Source organism: Diceros bicornis, chromosome 14, assembly GCF_020826845.1.
Source record: "Diceros bicornis minor isolate mBicDic1 chromosome 14, mDicBic1.mat.cur, whole genome shotgun sequence".
Taxonomy (NCBI): Eukaryota; Metazoa; Chordata; class Mammalia; order Perissodactyla; family Rhinocerotidae; genus Diceros; species Diceros bicornis.
The window spans coordinates 38,001,503-38,026,806 of record NC_080753.1 but is presented as its reverse complement, the minus strand read 5'-3'; the positions used below and the strand labels follow the sequence as shown (position 1 = coordinate 38,026,806).

General features: G+C 38.6%; 5 non-coding genes across 5 annotated transcripts; all 5 read right to left on the bottom strand.

Moving 5' to 3' along the window:
* Window positions 1-2,336: 2,336 nt before the first annotated feature.
* TRNAA-UGC (transfer RNA alanine (anticodon UGC)) lies at window positions 2,337-2,408 on the bottom strand. Its single transcript has one exon. It is a non-coding gene; the product is annotated as a tRNA-Ala (tRNA).
* A 3,408-nt stretch (window positions 2,409-5,816) lies between these two features.
* TRNAF-GAA (transfer RNA phenylalanine (anticodon GAA)) lies at window positions 5,817-5,889 on the bottom strand. Its single transcript has one exon. It is a non-coding gene; the product is annotated as a tRNA-Phe (tRNA).
* A 2,442-nt stretch (window positions 5,890-8,331) lies between these two features.
* TRNAA-AGC (transfer RNA alanine (anticodon AGC)) lies at window positions 8,332-8,403 on the bottom strand. The gene has a single exon. It is a non-coding gene; the product is annotated as a tRNA-Ala (tRNA).
* Window positions 8,404-12,387: 3,984 nt separating this feature from the next.
* On the bottom strand, window positions 12,388-12,459 carry TRNAA-UGC (transfer RNA alanine (anticodon UGC)). The gene has a single exon. It is a non-coding gene; the product is annotated as a tRNA-Ala (tRNA).
* A 5,014-nt stretch (window positions 12,460-17,473) lies between these two features.
* On the bottom strand, window positions 17,474-17,545 carry TRNAA-AGC (transfer RNA alanine (anticodon AGC)). The gene has a single exon. It is a non-coding gene; the product is annotated as a tRNA-Ala (tRNA).
* Window positions 17,546-25,304: the final 7,759 nt, after the last annotated feature.

Below are 25,304 nucleotides of genomic sequence, written 5' to 3'. Positions count from 1 at the left end.
TCCGGAGAATTTCATGAGCACTTTTGCAGTGGGCTCCTATATTGCCCACATCCGATTCTTGGCAGCATGAAAAGCGGGAAAAGCCAAGATTACCATACAGTAGAAGGCGCTCGTAAGAGTTAAGGGGAAATAAAGCAGTGGCTTAGGCTTGGAGAGGAGGCTACAAATGTGAGAGCAGGAGAAATAGGGGAGACGCGAGATTTCTTCCAAGGAGAGGGAGAGTCCGTCTGCTGGCAACAAAGAAGTCTCTGGCAGCAGCACGAGCCTGACTTAACCTGAGAAGATATTTTAATTACAATTTATGCATATTATAGGTTTTAACAACTTGATCCTAGACCAGAGAATAGGCCAAATTGGTAGTGCTGGAGAGGCAGCTGAGGTCAAAGCGTCCAGACTATGAAGGTGGAGAGAATGGTACAGCCTTTGTCATAGGGTTGGAGACTTCCAAGTGTGGATTTAATTGAAAGACCCAAATAGCTTGATAGGACCACAGGTATTTTGGTATAATAAGTCTCCTGACGCCCATTTTGTGTTCATCCACAGAAAAATCAGGGGCTCTTCTGTGTGACCTCCAAAGTTGTGTAAAATATTGATCTGGGGTTGGACCTTGAATTTGGAAGTCTGCTCACAGCACTCTTATTCTCCCCTCCCTACCATGGTCTCCTGTTCAGTGCCACTCACTGTTTCCTTAAGTGCCTAGAGAAAGCAAGTAGATAATAAAAAATACATGGGATGACCACATTACCTCCCTCAAAAAAAAAATGCATTCTAAAACAAATAATTGGCCCCAGGGCACACGATCAATCAGCAGCCAAGCAGATTTCTGAAGCCAGTCTCTCTCCTGAGTGCTTGCTATAGATATTTGGTTGGAGAAGAGAATCAAGAAATAAGGACATCTCCACCGGATAAAGAGTGTTAGAGTGGTGAGTTGGAAACAAATTTCATTACCTACGAAAGACGCTTTGATTTAACAGGAAATAACTACACAGATAGCAGCAGTTTTGAAACCATGAAGCACTGGAATTCCTTAAAAGGTGCTCTTATGGACTAATTATGTGTGTTTCCCCACCCAACCCCCAAAATCCATATGTTGATGCCCTAACCCCCAATGTGACTATTTGAAGATAGGGCCTTTAAGGAGGTAATTAAGGTTAAATGAGGTCATAAGGGTGGGGCCCTCCTTATAAGAAGAGGAAGAGACACCAGGAGTGTGCACACAAAGGAAGAGTCATGTGAGAATACAGCAAGCAGGGAGAAGGTGGCTGTCTGGAAGCCAGGAGGAGAGGTCTTACCAGAAACCAACACTGCTGGTGTCTTGATCTTGGACTTCTAGCTTCCAGAACTGTGAGAAAATAAATTTCTGTTGTTTAAGCCACCCAGTCTGTGGTATTCTGTTATGACAGCCCTAGCAGCCTAAACAGACGCCATCAGTGGATCAAAATTCCTGGGAGTTCCCTGGTCATACAAAACAGATGTGATCGGATTGACCTACAAAGCACAGAGGAAGCGGCTGTCCTTTACCGGTAGAAGAGTCCAACACACCTGTGTTCTCTTCACCTTTTACTTTGCATCACTTTTCCATTGTGACAGAAAAGGATCTTTTCCTACTTCTTCATATGAGGACCTTCATTTGATGTTAACTGAGGTTTCCAGGCAATGTTTTATGTAAATATTTAAAACAACAGGGAAAACGGGATGAGTGGGAAAATATAGGGAAGTAGATATTATGGAATACCAATTGGGAATGTGTTGATCCATATTTATTCGTTTTGTGTTTGGAAGGCCTCTAATTCCCTGACAGTCTTCCTTCTGCTGTCCAGCATCCTGCCACTCGCTCACCTAAAAAGACTCGAGATCCACATGGCTCCATATCCCATTATTGGACCAACTTTTGGCGGCGGTATCTGCGCACGTCGTTGTGGGATACTGATAGAGAAATCAGTGGATGCTTTCACTTTGGCCCAGAAAACAAAAAGAACTAAAGGAAAATGTACGTAGGGCGCTGCTGCTGCTACTACTCCATCGTCCTCCTCTTTCCGTCTCTTTAATAATAGTACAAAATGGGAGCCAAAGTGAACCACTTGTTAATGAGCACGTTTTTGTTCGATCTTATTGGAAATCCCTTTTTGTCTTCCTTCGTCTGTTGCAGTTGTCTTTGGTGAGGTCGAGGCTTACAGCAAGAGATGAGAGAGAATTCAAGGTAATCCACTAGGTTATATCCTTACTTTCTATATGTACAGTAATAGAACAGAAAAAGGTTGGTAGAGCTAAATCTGTATTCCTTGAGGAACAAGTTTGAAGAGTGTTCGGTCAGAGTTTAAAAAAGACGTAGTACCTGGAGGTGCCGGGGATCGAACCCGGGGCCTCATACATGCAAAGCATGCGCTCTACCACTGAGCTACACCCCCACTGTGACAACCTCCCTGCTAATGCTTATCTGGAAATAAATTTTACTTTCTGATGCTCTTGATCTCGGAACGTCGTGGTAGTAGTCTTCCGCGTTAAGGGGCATCAGCAGCTGCTTTGGGCAGGAGACCCTCAGGAACCAAAGAAGGATGCAGATTCTGTAAAGTATAGGACTTGAAATGGAAGATAAAAGATTGGAAACATGTGTCATATATTAACCACCAGAAGTTTCCATCCTGGCTTTAAAACGCGTTTAGGATCTCCTTCTGTTATGCTGGGTAAGGGATCAATCAAGTCTCAGTTTTCGGCTCTTCTGATTTCCTTCAGATGTCTTAACTTGAGAGACAAGGCTATTGAATTTCAGCTTTTTCCTGCCTAAAACGCTTCATGATATTTATTGTTTGTTCCATCGGAATATTAAGGGCCAGATTTGATGGAGAAAAGCCACGACTAGAAGAAAACCCTAGAGCGATGCATTCAGCATTGCATTGTAAGGATTTTTTCTAATCTAGGCACCGAGGTAGCTTAGGAGACCCCTCTAATAGTCCAAAATCTCTTTTTCTTAAAGCACGAATGAAACAACAGCTTCAGGGACGGAGAGAAGTGTTGAATTATAAGAGTGAGACCAAAGATAAATAACCACAAGATTTAAGGAATAAAGAAAATTTTTATTTATTTGTTTGTTTCTTCGTTCGTTGGTTCCTTCATTCATTCATTTACTCAGAGAGGGAAAAAAACAAGCCATGCGGTTACCAAACAGAAGGAAGTGCAGAAAAAGGGGAGCTTTTTGAATTTTTTTTGGAAACGGGAGGAAGATAGGAAGATGGAGATGAGCTCGTGTTAAATTCAGGATATATGTGGAGCACACTTGTAAGGATATATACACAGTGAACTCAGACAATTACCTTCGTCTCCAGCCTTGGATTTGTGAGTAATCAGTAGACACAAGTATGTGTGTGGGTGGATAAAGACTGAAAAGTGTGCTCATTAAAGAAATTCATAGGAAAATAAGTTTACTCCTAGACATTTCTTGAACCCTGGGATTTATCTTGGTTAAGACTGTGTTCTTTGAACTACATAAGAAGACTGCAGGCAAACCAATATCCTGGCACCAGATTTCTAGTGGTTTACTCTTTCTTATTCCAGTTTGCCCATATATGAGCTTTTGCCAATATTCATAAAATAACATTGAATCCCTTTTGAAATTAGGAAAATGTGATTTGTCTGGCAGACTTGTTCTTTCAGTTGGCTCATGAAATTTTTAGAATACAATAGGAAACAATCAGTGAGAGGTTTCACTGAAGAAGGGACTACAGAAGGGTAATGCTCAAAACTGGTGTGTGTGTGTTTGCTTGAATGTGTATGTAAATACTGACGATTCTCTTGACTGTTTGATGCTGTAAAATATTAGGTTTATGATACTGCCCAATTTTAGGAAAGTGTGCAGAAACACTGCTTGATCATAATGTCGTGTTGCACCAGGAGAAAAATGGATGTCTATTGGATTTTCAGGAATTCATAATAAGAAGGTATGCTTTTTTTTCTGTTTGTCCCATGAACAAAGTGGGAATTTTGTAAAAATTAAATATCTATAGCTATCTTCAGATTATGGATTCGTTTAATACAGAATTCTTCTGAAGAATTAAACATCTAAATTTAGAGAAGAACACACATATGCTGTATACACTCAATTCAGAAAATCTGAAAACATATAAAGTATGTGTTTAACCCTGCACTGTCCAAAATGGTAGCCACTAGCCACATTGAGTACTGAACACTTGAAAAATTGAGATGTGCTCTAAGTGTAGAATATATATCAGATCTCAAAGACTTATTATGGTATCTAAAAGGTAAAATATATCACTAGTAACTTTAATATTGATCACTTGTTGAAATGATGTTTTGGATATACCAAGTTATTTAAATATATTTTTTAAATTAATACCACTTTATTTTTATTTTTTAATGTGACTAGTAGAAAATGTAAGATTACAAAGGTGACTCATTTATGGCTTATTGCTATTGGGCAGCTCTGGCTACAGAAGACGTTATCTGTTTAGGTGCTATTCTGGAAGACTCCCAGAGCCAGAGTATATGGAGCACAGTCTGCCAGTTTCTTTGCATGCACGGACTTGACAGAATGCATTCATATGCATGATCTCCTTCGATATTTCCAGTATCCCTTTTTACATAGATGTCATTGGCCTCATTTTTTAGATATTGAATGGGAGACTAATTATGTTTGGAAATTACTCTAGACCTCCCACCTCATTAGCCTGTAAAGGAATCATTGCTGTATTAGGCAATAAAACACTCAACAATGCTGTTTGTCCAATCAAATATTCCATAATGAAATAAAATACAAGCTCCTGAGTTGAGAAAGACTAGGTGGCTAATGGATAAAGTGTCTAATTCCAAGTTCCTGTACAGTCAATGTCCCTACCTTGATGTTGCTTCTCATTTTGTACCAATTTTCTATTGGTAACTTGATGCAATTCTGATGTTGAAGTATCAGATTATTTCCTCCTGATACAGTGTCCAGGAGTTGTCAGTGGAAAACAGACACTGTAAAACTGAAACAGTAATTGGAACAGAAGAAAACAGTTCAAAATGACACAAGAATGACCTATTATCCCTAAGAAAGAAGTTGAAGTTAAAGGAGAAAAAGGGGTATTTGTACCTGAGTTTTGATGACTTTACTATTCATTTACTTTCATTTTTCAGTATTTTAGGTCACCTTGTGACTGTTCAACGAATAATTCTTATAGAAATGCTTATTTTCATTCTTTCCTGTACACCGAAACAGAAAGAACTCAAGATGTGCGAATTCTAGACAGGCATGCAAGCCTGAAGTAATGTCTTGTCAACAAGAAAACTCAGGATGTTCTTGTAATTGTTTAAAAGTTCAGTGATGTTCAACAATGCTCCTTGTTCCTGCAGTTCAATAATGGAATAAAGTCAAGATACAAACCCATATTTTCTTTTCAGAAAGTTTTCCTTGCATATACCACACCCACATATATACACTTACACAGTGTAGTAGCTCTTTTTCTACAGTTTTCCCCCCACAATTCTTATGATTAAAAATGTCACACACACATAACATCAAAGCAGAAATGAATCGTAAGTGCAACAGCATTTAGCATATTGGAATTTCTTATCCGCTAGGAAAATAATTTCATAGCTTATAAAACTTTAAAAAATATGCCCTATGTCAGTTAACACTGTGGAAGACAGTGGAATATGCAACCAGAAGAGAGGGTAATAAATAAATCTATTTATATATGTGTGTACACTCCTTGATCGGATTTGCCAAAAGCAGTAGAAGCTGTAGTTATATATACACTTTCCGGATTGGGGTGCAACTGTTGTACAAACAGATGACAATTACTCCGAAGCGAGACGAAAACTGCCGAAACCCGGGATTGAACCAGGGACCTTTAGATCTTCAGTCTAACGCTCTCCCAACTGAGCTATTTCGGCTGACCGTCAGTACGTTTTTTTTTAGCCATTCTTTCATTAAAGTTTTCATAGGTGGAAGGCGAGGGGTAGTGTATTCTTCAATGTCTAGTCTTATTTTGTTCAACATCACCCATTCATTCAGACAAGAAGACATCGGCTCCACTGAAATCTATATCTGAAAATAGGATGTAAGTTTTTGGATGATTCCCTCCAAAAATAGTTTAGATTCTTCTACGGATTCTTTCTTCCCCGCGCAGGAAACAACATGCATGTACTCACCGTTAACCCCAGCCGTGCATCTCGCCCCCACCAGACCAAGCCTCAGCCAATGCTGGAGAAAGGCTGAGCCGAGAATATGAGACGGGAAAGAAATTAGAAAGCGATGTGGAAATTAAAATGTCAGCTACACGTGAATCTCAATACAGAGATTAAAACGGGCGTAAATGGGACTAGGAGTGCGCTGAGCTACTATGAAAACATCATTTGGGAGCACACAGAAGGGAAGAGAGGAGCGCCAGCTGACGGGGAGAGAGAAGAGGCGGGGTGGAGCGAAGTGGAGGAAGAAAGGGCGAAAATGGAGAGAGAGGAAGAGGACAAAGGAAAAGCATCCTCAAGATGATCAGGATTTGAGGCGAGGTGGGTCGGGTGAGCCTAAGCTCCGCATCTCTCTGTCGCTTCCTCCAGCTAGGAGGGAAGAGATGAATTCCTTCTCTCTCCAGCTTGTCGCAGAAGACGATCAGGCTCATTTTGTCCGAGACTGTCGTGGCTTCGTGAGCGCCTCGCTGCTCTTTCCGTCGCTGGATAAACAGGCTGAGCGTTCTGGGGGACGCACGTGAGGTTGAGTTTTCGTTTGAAGTTCAGGAACGGCTGGTATTGGTAGCTTCGGAGGAAGCTGCAGGACTTTCCCGATTTCCGCGCATGGACGTGGTGGGACCAGCGCCGAGAGGAAAAGCGGGATCTGCCCGCTGCTTTGAAATTGAGCACAACCGAGACCATGGAAAGTCTTTTTTGGGGGTAAAGTTTAGCCTGAAATGCAAACGATGAGAAAGTTCCCCTTTGTTGGCTCCACATATTTCTAACTCTTAGAAAGAAGTCTATTGAAACCCAACTTTCTCCTGAGGAAATTCTTCCAGGCATTTGCAACGAGCTCCTTTACTCCTCACACCCTTCTCTTGGCTCAAAAGAAATCTGAAGAGCGGGTCTGTGGCCGCGGAAAGCCAGGGTCGCCGAACCATCGGTGATAACTACATAAGCAGCCACCATCTCCTCAGTTTTGGTACAGGCGCAGAAGCAAGGTAGGTGAGTCCCTCACAAGTCAAGTGGATGACCTCAGTTTTGGCTTTATGGATGGTTTGTGACCGCCTGGTGGACAGTCATAGCTTCTGGAGAGCCAAAAAGGGGAGGCTGCGTTATGGAAGACATCCAGGTATCTTGGCTTCTGTAGATGGGGAAAGGGGCTGCTTTTCTGCTTTCTGGATGTTTAGTAGCTTGATTGTTTTTTCCTTCGGTGACTGAAAACAAAGGTAGATTTTTTTTTAAGCAAGACAGTATTAAGATGCTTGCAGTGTATCCTCCTGTGGATTTCTGCTTAAGGTTTGTCATATCAGAATCTGAAACTCTGCAAAGAGCTCTGATCTGCAGATGTGGGTCCTTCAGTAGTTTGGAAGGAGGATGTCCCTGGAGAGTAAATAGAGATTGAAAAGGATTTATTGGGATTGGGAGAATCAGAGTTCATTCTTTATTTGGGGAAAGCAAAGAAATGAGCTTTCCCCTAGACTGATCTTGGACCCAAGAGTTCAGCATGTTTGCCATTTCAGACCAGAAATTTCCTTAGAACACCCAGAAAAGTATTATTTCCCGCCATCAGATTTCAGCTGAGGTGACTGCTATCTTTTCCTCATTTGTCATATGTTTGTAGTTAAATGGCTTTTATGTAAGCTCCAGAGTTTGATGGTCCCTGAGTGAAAAAGTGAACACCAGCACGTCAAGTTGTCAACCACTGGCAGGGAAATCTAGTGAAACATTTTAGTGAAAGCTTCTAAGCCTTCCGCAACCTGGGTTAGGAAGGAGCTAGAATAAAAGAACCACAAAAGAGCTTGAGTTCTTAACTTTCTGATCCGGAATCAGATGGCTTTTCCGTTATGATGTATGATGCCACACAGACCCACATTTTCTTATGCTTTCAGATTCCATAGAACTGGAAACTGACTGGGTGGTTGAGAAAACTGCAACTGCCTTCTATAGCCTATTGACGGTGGTTCATGTGCCAGGGATTGCTGAGAGTGCTTGGGTGAATAATAGAGCTAACAACAAATAACTTTAGTGAATGAGCACAATTGCCTGCCTGTGTCCCAAAGAGGTTAAAGAACCGTCGCAGCCAGAACTCAGTTTGACAACAATGTTTCAGGTAGCAAGAGATCTTGGCTGTGAGAGTGAAGAGGAGAACAAGGAAGAACGAAGAAGTGGAGGTACTGGGGATTGAATCTGGGACCTCGTGCATGCTAAGCACACGCTCTACCACTGAGCTATACCCCCTTATTGGGCCTCATAACTCGGAAGATCCTTATGACCCTTAGATGGCTGCCATTGTCTGAGTCTTTGAGGGCTAAGTCATTGAAACAAAGCCACCTTAAGTTCAATTCTGCTGTTTCTAAACTCCCTACACTACACCCTCTCTTAGGCATGGCTACTCCAGAAGAAAGGCACCTTAATGGTAGAAAGAAAGGCACTGTTCCTGATTCACGGGCAGCTCATGATCAACGCGCCTCAAAGTCTGCTTCCCATCAGATTAGATTGCCTGGAGCGCACTTCCGTTCTTGGGTGAGTCCGGGATACAACATTCTCCTGCAATTTTTCTCAATATTACTTTCTGTATTCTTCTGACCTTTGGATACATTAATGTTTTATGTAGTCAAAAAAATAAGACTGACTCAAGTGTGTGTGAAAATGTTCTAAAATTGAATACAAATAGAAGCAAATCTAACTGCATTTCAAAAGGATAACATAACCACATTGAAGAGAAAAAGAAAGAACAGATCCAAGTAAACGTTTTATGCAGTATTTTGTCCTAATTGTAAAGACAAAAAAAAAAAAAAGCAAACAAATCTTAATCTCTATGTAGCAGGGTTATATTTTGTAGTATTAAGGGTATAGCAATTCTGATACTTTGTGTAAATTTTATTTATTTGTATGTGTCTAAATTTACTTTTGTGTGACCAGGAAAACAAATATATATATTGATGTTGGAAATCACAGCTCTTGCTGTAAGAGAAGGAGGTAAGTAAGGAACAACTCTGGTAGCTCTGGATAGGAATTAGAGGCATCAGGATGAAATTATATATATGTGTGTGTGTGTATACATATGTATATAATTATATACATATATATAAAATTATATACATATATATAAAATTGTCATTTTCCCCCCCAGATCTGTCTACTAACAGGGGCTAGAAGAAACAATACCTTAGTAGCGATAAGCAATGCTAGCCCCATATCTGGAGTTTTAAATACCATTCCCCACTAAAGGGAACCAGAACTACTTGTAGAAGTCACTGACTCCAGGACCGGGAAAAGTACCAGAAGAACTTAAGATATTTTTGTGTGCTAGAATATAGGTCCTCAAAAATGATGGGGACAATTCAAAAGGATCCAAAAGCCAGCTTGAAGGGCCTCTCACTGGTCAAATCTGGAAAAATTTGAGCATGAGTAATGACAACAAATGATTATAATCCTTGGATACTTAAATGAATAAACATGAAAGAAGAGAAAGTTTTCCTTACAGTGGTATGCCAACTAATAAATGTAGAAGTAATAGTAAAGTTAGAAAAATCACCATTTGATCACCATCAGAATAATGATAGACTCAGGCAAAATTCATAAATTAATGCAAAAAATATGAGTAAAATTTTGATGAGGATCAAGATATTTATATAGTCTCAGAGTATTTCCCTACAGATTACTTATTAATTACAAAGGGGAAAATGATAATTTTATAGGGAAAGAAACCTGGTAGACACAACCTTAACCAAGTGATCAAAGTTATTATCACTAATAATGGGAAAAACTGACATCACATGCCTCCTGGTGTGACAGAGGGAAATAACATCATTTGTGTGATATTCCTCCCGAATAGTCATAACCTAAATCTAGTCTAATCGTAACATAAATTGAAGAATATCCTACAAAATCATTAGCATGTGCTCTTCAAAAACATATCAATCTCAAGAAAGACAAGAGGATTGAGAAAAGTTTCCAAATTAAGGGATACTAAAGAGTAACTAAATTCATAAGTGATCCTGGAATGGACACTCGTTTGGGAGAGAAATTTCTATCAACAATTTTATTGGTAAAATTAGTTAGAGTTAATATGGTCTGTATATTAGATAATACTATTTTATCAGTGTTAAATTTCAGGAATTTGATCATTGTGCTGTGGTAAGGAAATGTTCTTGCTCTTAAGAAATGTATACTAAAGTGTATAATAAAAAGATTATGAGCGCCAGCCCCAGTGGCCTAGTGGTCAAGTTCGGCATGCTCTGCTTCAGTGGCCCATGTTTGGTTCCCCGGCGCCGACCTACACTACTGTCTCAGTGCCATGCTGTGGCGGTAGCTCACATACAAAATAGAGGAAGACTGGCAACAGATGTTAGCTCAGGGCGAATCCTCCTCAGCAAAAAAAAAAAAAAAAAAAAAAAAACGATTATGATGGAAGTGTATAATAAAAAAATTGCAGATAAAAAGATATAATGTCTGTAAATTGTTCTCAAATAGTTTAGGAAAACAATAACGTTTGTCAGAAAATATATACATATATATTCTATCGTTCTTGGTTATTGAGGGAGAGGCAACATGGTGTTCTGAAATGATCTCAAGATTTGGACGGTATGTACATCTCAAGTGGTTCCCATCCTATTTAAAATGTTGCTAAGCAGAGACAAAGATGCCAATTTCCCAATTTATATTAGAGTTTAGCAGGTGTTTCACTCTATTTCCCTTTCACACTCCTTGCTTTCGAGTTAATCAATGAAGGACATTTGAACGAGATTGCATCTCTTTCTCAGAGCTGGGAGGTGAAGAGGGGCTGCCCTGGTACAGAAAGAAAGAGTGAGGTTGGGAGACAGACTCCCTTCCCTCTCTATTATTCAGCAGTAAAGATGGGCACAGACAGTGATAGATTTGAAACCATAACAGCCCTTTAATGGGGCAGTCAGTGATCTATAAATTTTGAGGAGTACCTGGAAAATACAAAGCAGAAGTGATTGTATGGACAGGAAACATAAGAGAAAACAGCTGTTCATTCACTACAGTAAAAATGTCCTTGACATCTGTGAACTATTTGTCTTCTTGTTTTGGCAGCTATAATTTCCGTTTTGACACACACACCCAAAAAAATTTTTTGCTACTTCTTTAGTAGCATATTTGATGTTAACTTTCTTTATAGATTTTAAAAGAAGGGAAAATGAGATGAGTGACAAAATAAAAGGAAATTGGATATTAAGGAATAGCAATTCGGCACACATAGGGTGTCTGAGTCATTTAAAGCAGATTCTTTTTTTTCCCCATGTTTGGCAGGACTCTAGCTTTTTGACAGCTGTCGTTTTGTGGTAGCATCCAACCACTCATTCACCTAGTATTCTCTAGCTTATTGTTGAACCAAACTTTTGGCGATGGAGAGAAAAGATAAGTAGAGAAATCAGAGGGAAGACTTTTGGCTCCTTGTCCTAAAAACCTCACAGAAAATGAAGGAAACTAAAGCAATTTTTCCTCAGGCCTCTTATTTTCTTCTTCTTTTCCTGTTTTTCCATCTCTCAATAATAGTGGAAAATAGAAGCCAAGATGAAAAGTTTGTTAATATGGTGGCACACCTGTTGTTTTGAGTTTAGGGAATCCTATATGAAGTAGGCTGAATAATGGCTCCCAAAGATATCAGGTCCCAATCCCTGGAACCCGTAAATGTTACTTTATATGGCAAAAGTGTCTTTGCAGGCATGATTACACTAAGGATCTTGAAAGGGGAGATTACCTTGGATTATCTGGGTAGGCTCAATGTAATCACGTGTCCTTATAAAAGAAAGGCAGAGGGCGATTTCACACAGACAGAGAAGGCAATATGACCATGGAGACAGAGATTGGAGTGATGCTGCCACAAGCCAAGGAATGCTGGCAGCCATCAGAAGCTGGAAGAGGCAGGACAGATTCTTCCAGAGAGCCTCTGGAAAGAGCATTGCTCTGCCAACACCCTGATTTTGGTCCAGTGATATACTCATTTCCGACTTCTGGCCTCCAGAAGGGTGAAAGAATAAATTTCTGTCGTTTTAAGCCACCGAGTTTGTAGTAATTTGTTCCAACTACCGTCAGAAACTAATAGACTATGTAAACTTCTACTCTGCAAGCTGCCTTGAGCGGTTTTGAGCCTCATGAAGTTTAAATAGTGTAGCATTAAAATGAACATCTTGGATCACGTGTTTACTTCTCTCATGAGCAGGCTATGGAAAGAAACCAACAGAATCTGTATCTTGGAGGTGCCAGGAGTTGAACCTGAGGCCTCGTGCATGCAAAGCATGCGCTCTCCCACTGAGCTACACCCCCTTCCCATCAGCTTCACTGTGGCGGTTTTTCAGGAAATATCTTCCTATATTCTGTGGGCCCCTCTCCTCCCAATTCCTGTTTGTTGTTTCAGCAGAGTTGGGTGTAGGAACAGGATTTGCGACAGCTTTAAGATAGAAGACCCCAGGGTGCTGTGGGTGATACTGATTCTTTCAACAAACAAAGCTTAAAATGAAACACAAAATATTGAAAACATGCGTCAGAAAATTGATCAGCTTTTCCCTGAATAAAACACTATTTGCTGTTTGCGCCACAGGAATGTTAGGGGCAAGATTTTGATGGGAAAACCCGAAGTGAGAATAAAAACCAAAGGCAATTTGTTCCCAATTCATTATCAAGGATCTATTCATTTTTATTAAAGCCTGAAGGCAACTAAGAAGGTTTGTGAAAGAGTCCAGGAGAATAATGCTCAAGGCATAAACTAAACAGCGGATTCAGAGATGGAAAGAAGTGCGGAATTTTGAAATCAAGTTAATAGGTAGCTAGACATAGGTTGAAGAGACCTGTTGGATTTGTAGAGCAAGAAGGAAAGTGGGAGTGTTACCGCCAAAGCGTATGTCCACTCGCCGCAGGAAAAGGCAAACATTCGAGAGGCAGGGTGGTGAGAGAGAAGGGTTTTTTAGCTGCAGCTTGCTAGCAAGCGGAAGATGACTGGACTAATATCCGAACAAAAAAAACCCGTCTTACAGCTACAAAATCTTGAAACATTTGTATAGGGCAAATGGGCTGAAAAAGGGAGTCTTGAAATGTTGACCTTCTGGTGTAGTAGACCTTGAGACGTTAGCTCATCTCTTTTTTTCTGTCACTGGTGTTGGATATCGGCATAGGGCTCTTTCCCGAAGGTCGTTACCTTCCTGAGAAAACTTAAAGAACAAAGTTACTGCCGTATCGCAACAGGGAAGTTAATGACTAAGCCAGGGCTAGGAAAATAGTAGAGCATGCGTTATGTCTCCGGGAGCAAGTGCTTGCTTATCTAGGCTACTGCAAACTAAAGCATTACTGGAGCTAAGAGGAGGTTTGGTGAATCAGGGTCTGGCACAGTTTCAACAGGGCTCCCCTTATGCTAACTTATCTTAACCCTTGGCTGCATTTATCTCAACTGTTTTAGGCGTCACTGACAGGAGCATAAAAAATAGCCCAGTCATTCAACTGGAGGAAAACCCAAAAAGAGAGATTTGTCATTGTTTTCATTGTTCTGTGGGAGATTGTAAGAGAGATTAGGAGAAAGAGAGGGGTTTTGTTTTAGACATGTCAAATCTAACATATTTATCTATAGGATCCCACCTGTCAATGTAGCACAGTGAACTCAGCCCAGTAGTCTGATCTGAATACTTGGAGATGGGAGTGATCAGAAGGCACAAGTATATAGAGAGTGCATAGAATGAGAACTGAAAGTGTCCTTTGAGATTTAGAGATCAGGAACTCACTTACAGATAGTTGCGTAAAGCAAAAAAATGAACTTCTTTCTAGACTGATCTTGAGCCCTAGGATTCACACTGGTTAGCAACATGATCTTGAAACTTCCATATAAGACCCTGAAAAACTCATTTCCTGATACTAGACTCCTAGTAGTTGTTATCTCTTCCTCATTCATCTATGTCTTTGCCTATATCAGTAAGTATATCATTGAGTCTCTTTTGAAGTTGAGAGAACCTTATCGCTTTGGCAGCGTTTCTCTTTCAGTTGGCTCATAGGGCTGGTAGAATAGATAGGATGAAACAGAAGTGGCAGGTTTCAGTGAAACTGAGCTCTAGAGAAGTGGCCCCCACAAAAGTCTGCAAGGTCTGGTGTGTGTGTGTGTGTGTGTGCGTGTGCGTGTGTGTGTGTGTGTGTGTGTGTGTGAAAGTGCTGAGAGGATGAGTGGGAAATTGTCTAGGCTGTTTGATGGTGTGAGAGCACAATTACGAAAGTTTCCTGAGTTATCAAATAATTATCCTCTAAATTTCGCCTGGAGAAACCTAGCTCCCGGTTAGATTACCAGAAGCTCCTCATACAGAGGTTGTGTTTTGTTTCTGTTTGCCGTAACATACACTGAACACCAAAATTGTTTATTAATTTTCTGTGATAGCATTCAGACTCTCTGTCCATAGTATGCTTGAAATATCTATTCATGGGGAAATAGTAGGATGAGTTCCAAATATATAAGATTCTTCTGATGACAGAACCATTTATCTTGGGTGATAGAACTCATTCATACCCAATTACTCTATTCAGGAAATCTGCAGACATATGAAGTGCATTTCTAATGCCTCTAAGACCAGAAAGAAATTTGTAACTGGTTGGGTGCCATTTTTAAAAAGTTGACAGACCAGGATGAATGGATAAAGAAGATGCAGTATATACATATAATGGAATACTATTCAACGATGAGAAAAAAGGAAATCTTGTCATTTGCTACAACATGGATGGGCCTTGAAGACATTATGCTAAGTGAGATACGTCAGACAGAGAAAGACAAATACCATATGATATTCCTTATGTGTGGAATCCAAAAAAAAAAAAAAAACTGAACTGGAAAAAATAGAGAGTGGAATGGTGGGTACCAAAGCCTGAAGGGTGGGGGAATGGGAGAGATGTTGTTTAAGGGTACATACTTGCAACTAGTAGATAAATAAGTCATGGAAATCTAGTATGCAGTAGAAAGATTACAGATAACAAAATTGTATTATAAACATTAAACTTCTAAGAGACTAGATCTTAATTGTTCCCACCACTAGAAGAAATTATAATTATATGACGCGATAGAGGTGTTAACTAACACACACACACACACAAAGTTGACAGATGAAAAGGGGTGAAGTTTTCACATGAGGAGCTTTTATGTTATGCTCTGGAATTTGAATTCACATTCATGATTTTCTTTGGTGTTTACAGCATCTCAATTTGTTGATATGGACAGGAAGTTTTAGTTATATTGCTCTAACCTCCCACCTCGATTGAATATGAAGAAACTGTTCCCAAAGTCGGCAGTAAAAGATGAAGCAATCATTTTTCTCCTATTAAATATGTCTTTGCAAAAATAAAGTACTGCCTTTTGAGTGAGAATGACTGCATGGCCTAATGGATAGTGTCTGTTTCCACATTTCTGTGCAGCCAATGGTCCTGCCCAACTGCCACCTCTCACACATTCTCACCGGTCTCACACACATGGCCACATCTCCTTTCCCTCAGAGCTCCTTAATCTTTAATTTCTCCCTGAAGAAAGATAAACAAAAGACGAGCTTGTTGAAGGATAGAACCCCAAAATAAAACGTAGTTGACTTTTCAGAATTCCTCTACAATGTACTTTAAAATGAGTCTTTCTTGTCCTGGGTCAAAGTTATACACAGCTGGATCTCAAAGAAGTACCTCAGTTTGTCACATGTTTTTTTTTTTTTTTTGACATATAATTTTTTGAAATTTCCATCCTGTGGCTTTCTCATCCTAAGCTTTTCGCTTCTCCCGTAAGTTACAGAGGTAGATTTCCTTGGAGAAGTCTATGGTTGCAAGGGAAAAAAATTTCTATTGGGCCTGAGGCCTAATATAATACAGAAAAATAATGGCGATAATTTATGATGTTCTTTTTCATATTTTGTCTATTTTCCTTTTGCAACTTGATGAATTCCCTCAGTTGGAGCATGTGAATACTTTTCTCCTGACACAGTGGGTATAAGTGGCAAAAAGACATTGTGAAACTATACTTTGAAAACAAGGAGAGAGAAAATATGTCAACAGAACATAAAATGACCTATTGCTCCCATTAAGGAAAGTCTGGCTCCTGAGCACTAGTTCTGAATCTTTCTTTGAGGCAGTAAATCCCAAAGCCAAGACATCTTAACCTGGGAAAGATCTTATCCTGGTTAAAATGTTCCCGAGTGGAAACAAAGATACAAACTTCCCAGTTCATACTGGAAGTTAGCATGGTCTTGATTGCAAAACTTGCAAAATTTTTATTAAAAAGTAAAAGAAACGTCACATCAAATTCAATTGTGTATATTGATTCAAAAAATATTAAAAAATATATTGTCAAGGAGGGGCAACAATGTCAGATTAGAATGCAAAAATGGTTCAGGAATAGAAATACATTTTTTTGATTATTTTTTTCTACATTGGAATAGGAAATTGGAAAATTTTTAAATACAGCTATATGTTTATAATATATGCCCTCTTGATCCACGTTACAGCACTCAAACCGGTGGTTCTCAATCTTTAATGTGCAAAGGAATCACTTGGGGATCCTGTTGAAATGCTGGTCTGGTTCAGTAGGTCTGGGTTGGAGCTGACATTCTGCATTTCTAACAACATCTCAGGTGCCACTAGCTCGTTTGGTCCAAGGACCACACTGACAAGCGTCTGGAAAATTTCTTTCCGGTAGAGGGCGCAACTGTCTTAGGTAAAATTACTTCTGTAAATCATCTAAGTCATCTATTTAAGTCCAATTCTCGGGTAAGAGTAAAGACAGAACAAAACTGGAAATTAATCTGTGCATTTTGAGATCTTCAGCCGAATGTACTTCCCAATGGAACTATCGCGGCAGCAGTGTGGTTTCTCCACCTTCATTGATGAACATAAATTTCTCAATTTCCCAGTTTGGAAGGCTCCACTTTTCTCCTTGTTCAACCTGCAGTCTGATTACAGCAAACACGGCTCAGGAGACAAAAGAAACTAAGAAAAATTCTCTGAAAGCCTGTCGTTTTCTTTTGTTAAATCTTTCCATCCTTATCTTTTCTTTCTTGCTTTATTAATAATACTGCAAAATGGAACCAAAGGCAAAAGAGCTCGTCAGTTTGGTGACGTGCTCGTTGTTTCGGAATCTCGAGCTGCTGAGTGAGTCGCGTCTTTGTCTTCTCCTTCTGTCTTTTCCTCCTTTTGCTTACGCAGCCACACTCGGTGTTACCAAGCACGAGTTGTAGAAACGGGGCAGAAATAACACCAAAGGCAAATCGTTGTGAAATACGTTTACGTTCTTTCTGAGCAGGGAAGAGAGTAAGTGGAAAAGAAAAGCACAGCACGAAAATGGAGGTGCCGGGGATTGAACCCGGGGCCTCGTGCATGCTAAGCACGCGCTCTACCACTGAGCTACACCCCCTCGAACGGGTTGTCCCCTCGAGAATATATTCAAGATAGAATACAGCCATTTTGGCTGGGTTTTGCAAAAATTAGAATTAAGTCAAAATCCATTCTATTTAATTTCGTTATTTCCAAAATCTTAAATCTAAGCCTGTGTCACGTTTTGCTGAAAAAAAAAATAAACTGCATTCTAGACCGAAAGCTCCCATTGGTGATCCTGGGATCTTTCCGCCCCTGTCAGTCTAGAGTCACTTCCCTGCCGCCACTTTCTGTCGTGTCTTCACTCTCTCCCTTCCTCTCTCTCTCTGCTGCTTTAAAGAGCTGCGAGAAAGCCACAAAGTATAATGCAGGAGATATAAAAACAAAGACCATATTAGCTCCAGAAGGGGAGAGAAGACGGAAGGACAAATGCAGAGCTGTTAAGTGTCTGTCACCCGGGAGAGAGGGCGCGCGGGCTATGATCGGGCCCCGTCTCGGGCAGAATACTCTCCGCGGCAAGGAGTGTGTCTGGATGACCAGTTAAGCGCGGGGACTACACCACCGACGAGCATTAACCCTTTGTAAATCTCTCCTTGCAGCTGGACCGGTTCACCAAAAGCAGCCTTCTCTGAGGCTCTGAGTCTCTCCCTTCCAGCCCAACAAACCTACAGAGCCTCAGCTAACATGGGGAAGTCGCTTATATGGGCAAAAGACATAATAAGGTAATGTGGTAAATAATACTTCTTCAATCAGAAATTAAAAGGACGTTAGTAACAATGAAAAATACATGAATCAAATAACCAGCTCAAGATATTAGAAAATGAACAAAGTAAACCAAAAGAATGCATAAAGATGGGGTGATAAAGACAAACTCAGGAAATAATGAGTTAAAAAAAGTAGAAATAATTGACAAAAACCTGACTATTTGAAAAGTCAACAAAATAGACAAACCTCTAGCCAAACTACTCAAGAAAACAGAAAATAAGTGCAAATACACAAAATTAGATTTGACAGGAGGAAATAACCATCAAAACAGAAGAACTTTTTAAAAATCATAAGAAATCTTATAGCACAATTCAGCAAATGATTTGAAAACTTAGATGAAGTGGATTTTGTAAATACAGCATCCCCAAATTAATCCTTGTAGAGACAGAAAGTCTCAACAGACCATTACTCTAGAAAAATAGATAAAATAGTTGAATAGGCACACCCCAAAAAAGGGCACCAAGCACAAATACTTTCACAAGGAAATTCTGCCAAACTGCTAAATATCAGAAAATCATGATGTTACTTAAATTATTCAAAGCATAGAAAAAGAAGGAAACTTTCCAATTCATTTATAAAGTGAATATAACCACCATGAACTTTTTCAATCTGCACCAAAAATGAAAACTACAGGCCAATTTCACCTAATAAAGATGTCCAAGAAATTCCAGAAATGCAAAGATCAGTCTTTATTAAGGAAGATATTGACATAGACTTTCTCCTCTACCAAACTCTACTCAGAGTCCCCTGAATTCTTTTTCAACTAGGCCTTGACTTTTAGACTTCTGTTTTCATCTTTGTATTGTCCAATTTTAGCAAGAATCCTGCTAAGTTGGGTTAGGAGAATCCTCCATCCTCCGTATCTGATCACCCTCCATATCTAATTGGGTTCCTCATCCCCCACCATCCTCCAGGCGATCTCTGATCACCTTGGCCTGCTTTCAGCAAGAATCCCATGAGGTCTCTTTAGCTAGAATCGTTTCTTACCCCGATGTTTCCTCTTAGTAATTGTCTATCCACTGACACCATGCCTACCCCCTACCCCTGCTCCTTGGCTATAAATTCCCACTTGCCCATGCTGTATTTGCAATTGATCCCAGTTCTATACTGAGGCCTCTTCTCCTCTATTGCAATATTCCTGAAAGATATCTGCTTTGCTTTAGCTACTGTCCAGCTCTGGTTTTTCTTTAACAACATTAATATAATCCATCATACTGATAGAGGAAAGGAGAAAAAACATACGCGATTATCTCCATAGATGCAGAAAAGCTATTTGACAAAAATCAACAAATATTTAGTATTGTAGTGAGTTGAAGAGTGTCCCCCAAAACTCATGTCCACTTGGAACCTGAAAATGTGAAGTCATTTAGAAATAGGGTCATTGTAGTTGTAATTAGTTAAGAGGAGATCATACTGAATTAAAGTGAGCCCTAAATCCAATGACTGATATCTTTATAGGAAGAGGAAAATGTACAGAGACAGAGATACACAGAGGGAAGAAGGCCACATGACAATGGAGGCAGAGAATGGAGAGATGCAACCACAAACCAAGGATTGCTGGGAGCCATGAGAAACTAAGAGGACACAAAGAAGGATTCTTCCCTAGAGACTTCAAAGGGTGCATGACCCTCCTGACACCTTGGTTTTGGACTTCTGGCCTAGAGAACTGTGAGAGAATAAATTCCGGTTATTTTAAGCCACGCAGTTTGTGGTAATTCATTACGGCAGCCTTAATAAAATATGCTAAAAGCACTCAATAAAATAAAAGAGTTGATGGACACATCGCAACATGATAAAATACTTATATACTTCAGGCCAAAAACTAGCATTTTAGTTAACTGGGAAACACTAGTGTCTTCGCTACTAAAGGCAGGAACAAATAAGGATGCTCACTATTTCCACTGCTATTTAATATTATGTTGGAGACAGTGGTCAAAGCAATTAATAAGACTGTAAAAGGCATAAGAATTGAAAGAAGTAGGGGAAACTATGTTATGATTCAGAGTTATGATTAGATATCTAAAAGAATAAATGAAAAAACTACCACAAAACAATAAGAGATTTTAGTAAAGTGGTACATTAGAAAAATAACACACAAATGTCAATATCTTTCATATATATATACACAAAAAAAGTTAAAATATGTAATTCAGAAGTTCCATGCCAGGAGAGGGATGATGAAACCTGAGGCTATTGCTCCCTGCCAAACACCCAGCTAAAACAAGGGAGTCACTCAGAGAGAAATATGCCACTGTTTCTGCCCCCAGCTGAAATGCTGAACAGAATCCTTCAAGTTGAAGCACAAAGATGATAAACAGCAACACAAAACTGTATAAAAATGTAAAATTGTTTGGTAAAGGTAAACATATAGACAAATATAGAATCCTGTAGTATTGTAATGTAGGTGTACAAATCACTTTTAAATGTGGTATAGAATTTTAAAAAACAAAAGCATAAAAAGTAATTATAAGTCTATGTTAATGGTTACACAATATAAAAAAAGATTATTTGTGTCATCAAAAACATGAAATAGGAGAGGGCAGAGATATAAAAGATTAGAGTTTTTACATGCAATTGAAATTGTTATTGTCAATTTAAAACAGATTGTTATAACTTTAAGATGTTTTATGTAATGGCAATGGTAATGACAAGTAAAATATCTATAGAGTACACAAAAAGGGAAATGAGAAGAAAATCAAAACATGTCTGTCATAGTTGGGGCTGCTATAACAAAATACCATAGATTAGATGGCTTAAACAACAAGCATTTATTTCTCACAGTTGTAGAGGCTGGGAAGTCTGAGATCAGGGTGCCGGTAGATTGTTATCTGATGAGAGCCCACTTTCTGGCTTGTAGACACCCACCTTCTTGCTGTATTATCACATGGTGGGGAGAGAAAGAGAGCTCTGGTTCATTCATCTCCTTGCAAGAGCACTAATTCCATCATGGGATTCTGTCCTCACGTCCTTATCTAAACTTAATTACCTCCCACAGATCCCCCACCTCCAAATACCATCCCATTGAGGGTTAGGGTTTCAACATATGAATTTTGGGAGGACACAAACATGTAGTCCATAACAATATCACTATAAAAAAATCAATGAAACACAAAAGAAGGCAGCAAGGTAAGAAAAGAGGGACAAAAAAGCTGCAAGACATACAGAAAACAATTAACAAAATGGCAATAGTTAAGTCCTTCCTTGTCAATAATTACTTTAAATGTACATGAATAAAATACACACACAGCCTAAGCGTGAAATGATGGAAAAAGATATTCCATGCAAACTGGAACCTAAAGAGAGCAGGGGTGGCCATACTATATAAAACAAAGTAGACTTTAAGACAAAAACTGTCACAAGAGACAAAGAAGGACACTATAGAATGATATAAGAAAATCAATTTACTGGGGAGATATAATGATTATAAATATATATGCACCTAATATTAGATCTCCCAAATATATGCAGCAAATACTGACAGAACTGAAGAGAGAAATAGACAGCAACATGATAATAATAGGAGACTTTAATATCCCACTTTCAGTTATGGATAGAACAACTAGACTGAAGATCAATAAGGAAACAGAGTACTTGAACAACATTATAGACCTGTTGGACCTAACAGACATATACAGAACACTCCACCTAACAACAGCAGAATACACATTCTTCTCAAGTGTACATGGAACATTCTCCAAGATAGACCACGTTAGGTCACCAAAAAAGTCTTAACAAATTTAAGAAAACTGAAATTATACCAAATATCTCTCCAACCAGAATAAAGTGAAACTAGAAATCAATGGCAGAAGGGAAACTCATAAATATGAGGAAACTAAACAATTCATTCTTAAACAATCAATAGGTTAAAGAAGAAATCATGAGGGAATTTAGAAAATATCTGAAGACAAAAGAAAATAAAAATACAGCATACCAAAACTTATGGGATGCTGTGAAAACAGAACTAAGAGAAAGATTTATAGTGGTAAATACTTACATTAAAAAAGAAGAAAGATCTCAAATGAACAATCTAACTTTATGCTTCAAGGAACTAGAAAAAGAAGAACAAACTAAACTAAAAGTTAGCAGAAAGAAAGAAATAAAGATTAGAGCAGAGATAAAATATAAAGAATAGGAATACAAAAGAAAAGATCAATGAAATCAAGAGTTGGTTTTTTGAAAACATGAATAAAATTTACAAACTCAGGCAGACTAAGAAAAAAAGAGAGAAGACTCAAATAACTAAAATTAGAAATGAAAGAGGGGACAATACAACTGATATCATAGAAATAAAAAGGATCACAAGAGACAATTGTGAACAATTACATGCCAACAAATTGGATAATCTGTAAAAAAATAATAAATTCCTAGAAACATACAACCTACCAAAATTGAATAATAAAGGAATAAAAAATCTGAACAGACTCATAACTATTAAGGAGAGTGAAGCAGTAATCAAAACCTCCCAACAAAGAAAAGTCCACGAGAAGTCGACTTCATGGGAGAATTCTACCAAAGATTTCAAGCAAAATTAACACCAATACTCCTCACACTCCTCCAAAGAATTGAAGAAGAGTGAATGTCTCTGAACTTATTCAATGAGGCCAGCATTACCCTGATACCAAAAACAGACAAAGACACAACATGAAAAAAAAACTACTGACAAATGTTCTTGATGAATATCCATGCAAAAATCCTCAACAAAATACTAGCAAACTGAATTTAAATGCATATTAAAAGGATTATACACCATGACCAACTGAAATTTGTACCTGGAATGTTAGGATGGCTCAACATATGAAAATCAATGTAACACATCACATTTACAGAATGAAGGGCAAAAATCACATGATCATTTCAATTGCTGCAGAGAAAGCATTCGACAAAATCCAACACCCTTTCATGATAAAAACACTCGACAAAGTAGGAAGAAGTAAATTACCTTAACATAATAAAAAGCATATATGAAAAGCCAACAGTTAACATCATACTCAATGGTGAAAGACTGAAAGTGTTTCTTCTAAGATCAGGAACAAAGTAAAGATGCTCACTCTCACCACTACTCTTCAACATAGTAAAGAAATAGTCAAAGCACTTAGACAAGAAAAAGAAATAGAAGGCATACAAATTGGAAAAGAAGTAAAATTATCTGTTTACAGATGACATGATCTTCTATGTGAAAAACTCTCAACACTCCACCAAAAAACTGTCACAACTATTAAAAAATTTCAGCAAATTTGCAGAATACAAAAATCAACACACAAAAATCAGTTGCATTTCTATATGCTAACAAAGACTAATTCAAAAAGGAAATTAAGAAAACAATCTCATTTACTATAGCATCAAAAATGGTGAAAGACTTAGGAATAAACTTAACTGACGAGATGAAAGACTTGTACATTGAAAACTACAAAACATTGCTCAAAGAAATCAAAGAAGATACAAATAAACGGAAAGATATGCCCTGCTCCTGGATTAGAAAACTTAACATTGTCAAAATATCCATACTACCCAAAGCAATCTACAGATTCAATGCAATCCCTATCAAAATCCCAATGACAGTTTTTGCAGAAATAAAAAAAAAATTCTAAAATTCATATGGAATCTTAAGGAAACCTGAATAGCCAAAACAATCTTGAAAAAGAAAACAAAGTTGGAGGCATCACACTTCTTGATTTCAAAACATAGTACAAAGTAACAGTAACTAAGATGCTATGGTACTGGCATAAAGACAGATATATAAAACAATGGAAGAGAATCCAGAGCCCAAAAATAAATGCTTGCATATGTGACCAAATGATTTTTGACAAGAGTGCCAAGACTATACAATGGGGAAATGACTGTCACTTCAACAAATAGTATTGCATAAACTGGATATGCACATGCAAAAGAAAAAAGTTAGACCCTTACCTTACACTCACACAAAAATAATTCAAAATAGATTAAAGACCTAAAACTTCTAGGAGAAAGCTTCAGGACATTGAATTTGGCAAATATTTATTGGATATAATACCAAAAGCACAGGCAACGAAAGCAAAAACAGACAAGGGGGATTTCATCAAACTTAAAAAATTCTGTGCAGCAAAGGAAACAATCAACAGAGGGAACAGACAACCTATGAAATGGGAGAAAATATTTGCAAACCATATATCTGATAAGGGGTTAATATCTAGAATATATTACACACACACATATAAATATAATATACAACACAACAAAAACAAAACAAAAATAACCCAATTAAAAAATGAGCAAAGGACTTGAATAGACAGTTCTCCAAAGGTGATATACAAATGGCCAACAAACATATGAAAAGATGCTCAACATCACTAATCATAAAAGAAATGCAAATCAAAACCACAATAAAGGGCGGGCCCCACAGCTTAGCGGTTAAGTGTGCGTGCTCCACTGCTGGCGGCCCAGGTTCGGATCCCGGGCGCGCACCGATGCACTGCTTCTCTGGCCATGCTGAGGCCGCGTCCCACATACAGCAACTAGAAGGATGCGCAGCTATGACATACAACTATCTACTGGGGCTTTGGGGAAAATAAATAAATAAATAAAATTACAAAAAAAAAATCCACAATAAAGATATCACCTCACACCCAGTAAGATGGCCATTATCAAAAGAACAGAAAATAACAAGTGTTGGTGAGGATGTGGAGAAATTGCAACTCTTGTACACTGTTGGTGGATATGTAAAATGGTTCAGTCATTATGGAAAATATTATGGAGGTTTCTCAAAAAATTAAAAATTGAATTACTATATGATCCAGCGATTCCACTTCTGGGTATATATCCAAAAGAATTAAAAGCAGGATCTCAAAGAGATGTCTGCACATCTATGTTCATTGCAGTATTATTCACAATTGCCAAGAGGTGAAAGCAACCCAGATGTCCATTGACAGATGAATGGATTAAAAAAATGTGGTATACGGGGTCCAGCCCAGTGGCATAGCAATTGGGTTCCTATGCTCCGCTTCACCAGTTCAGATCCTGGGCATGGACCTACTCACTGCTCATCAAGCCATGCTGGG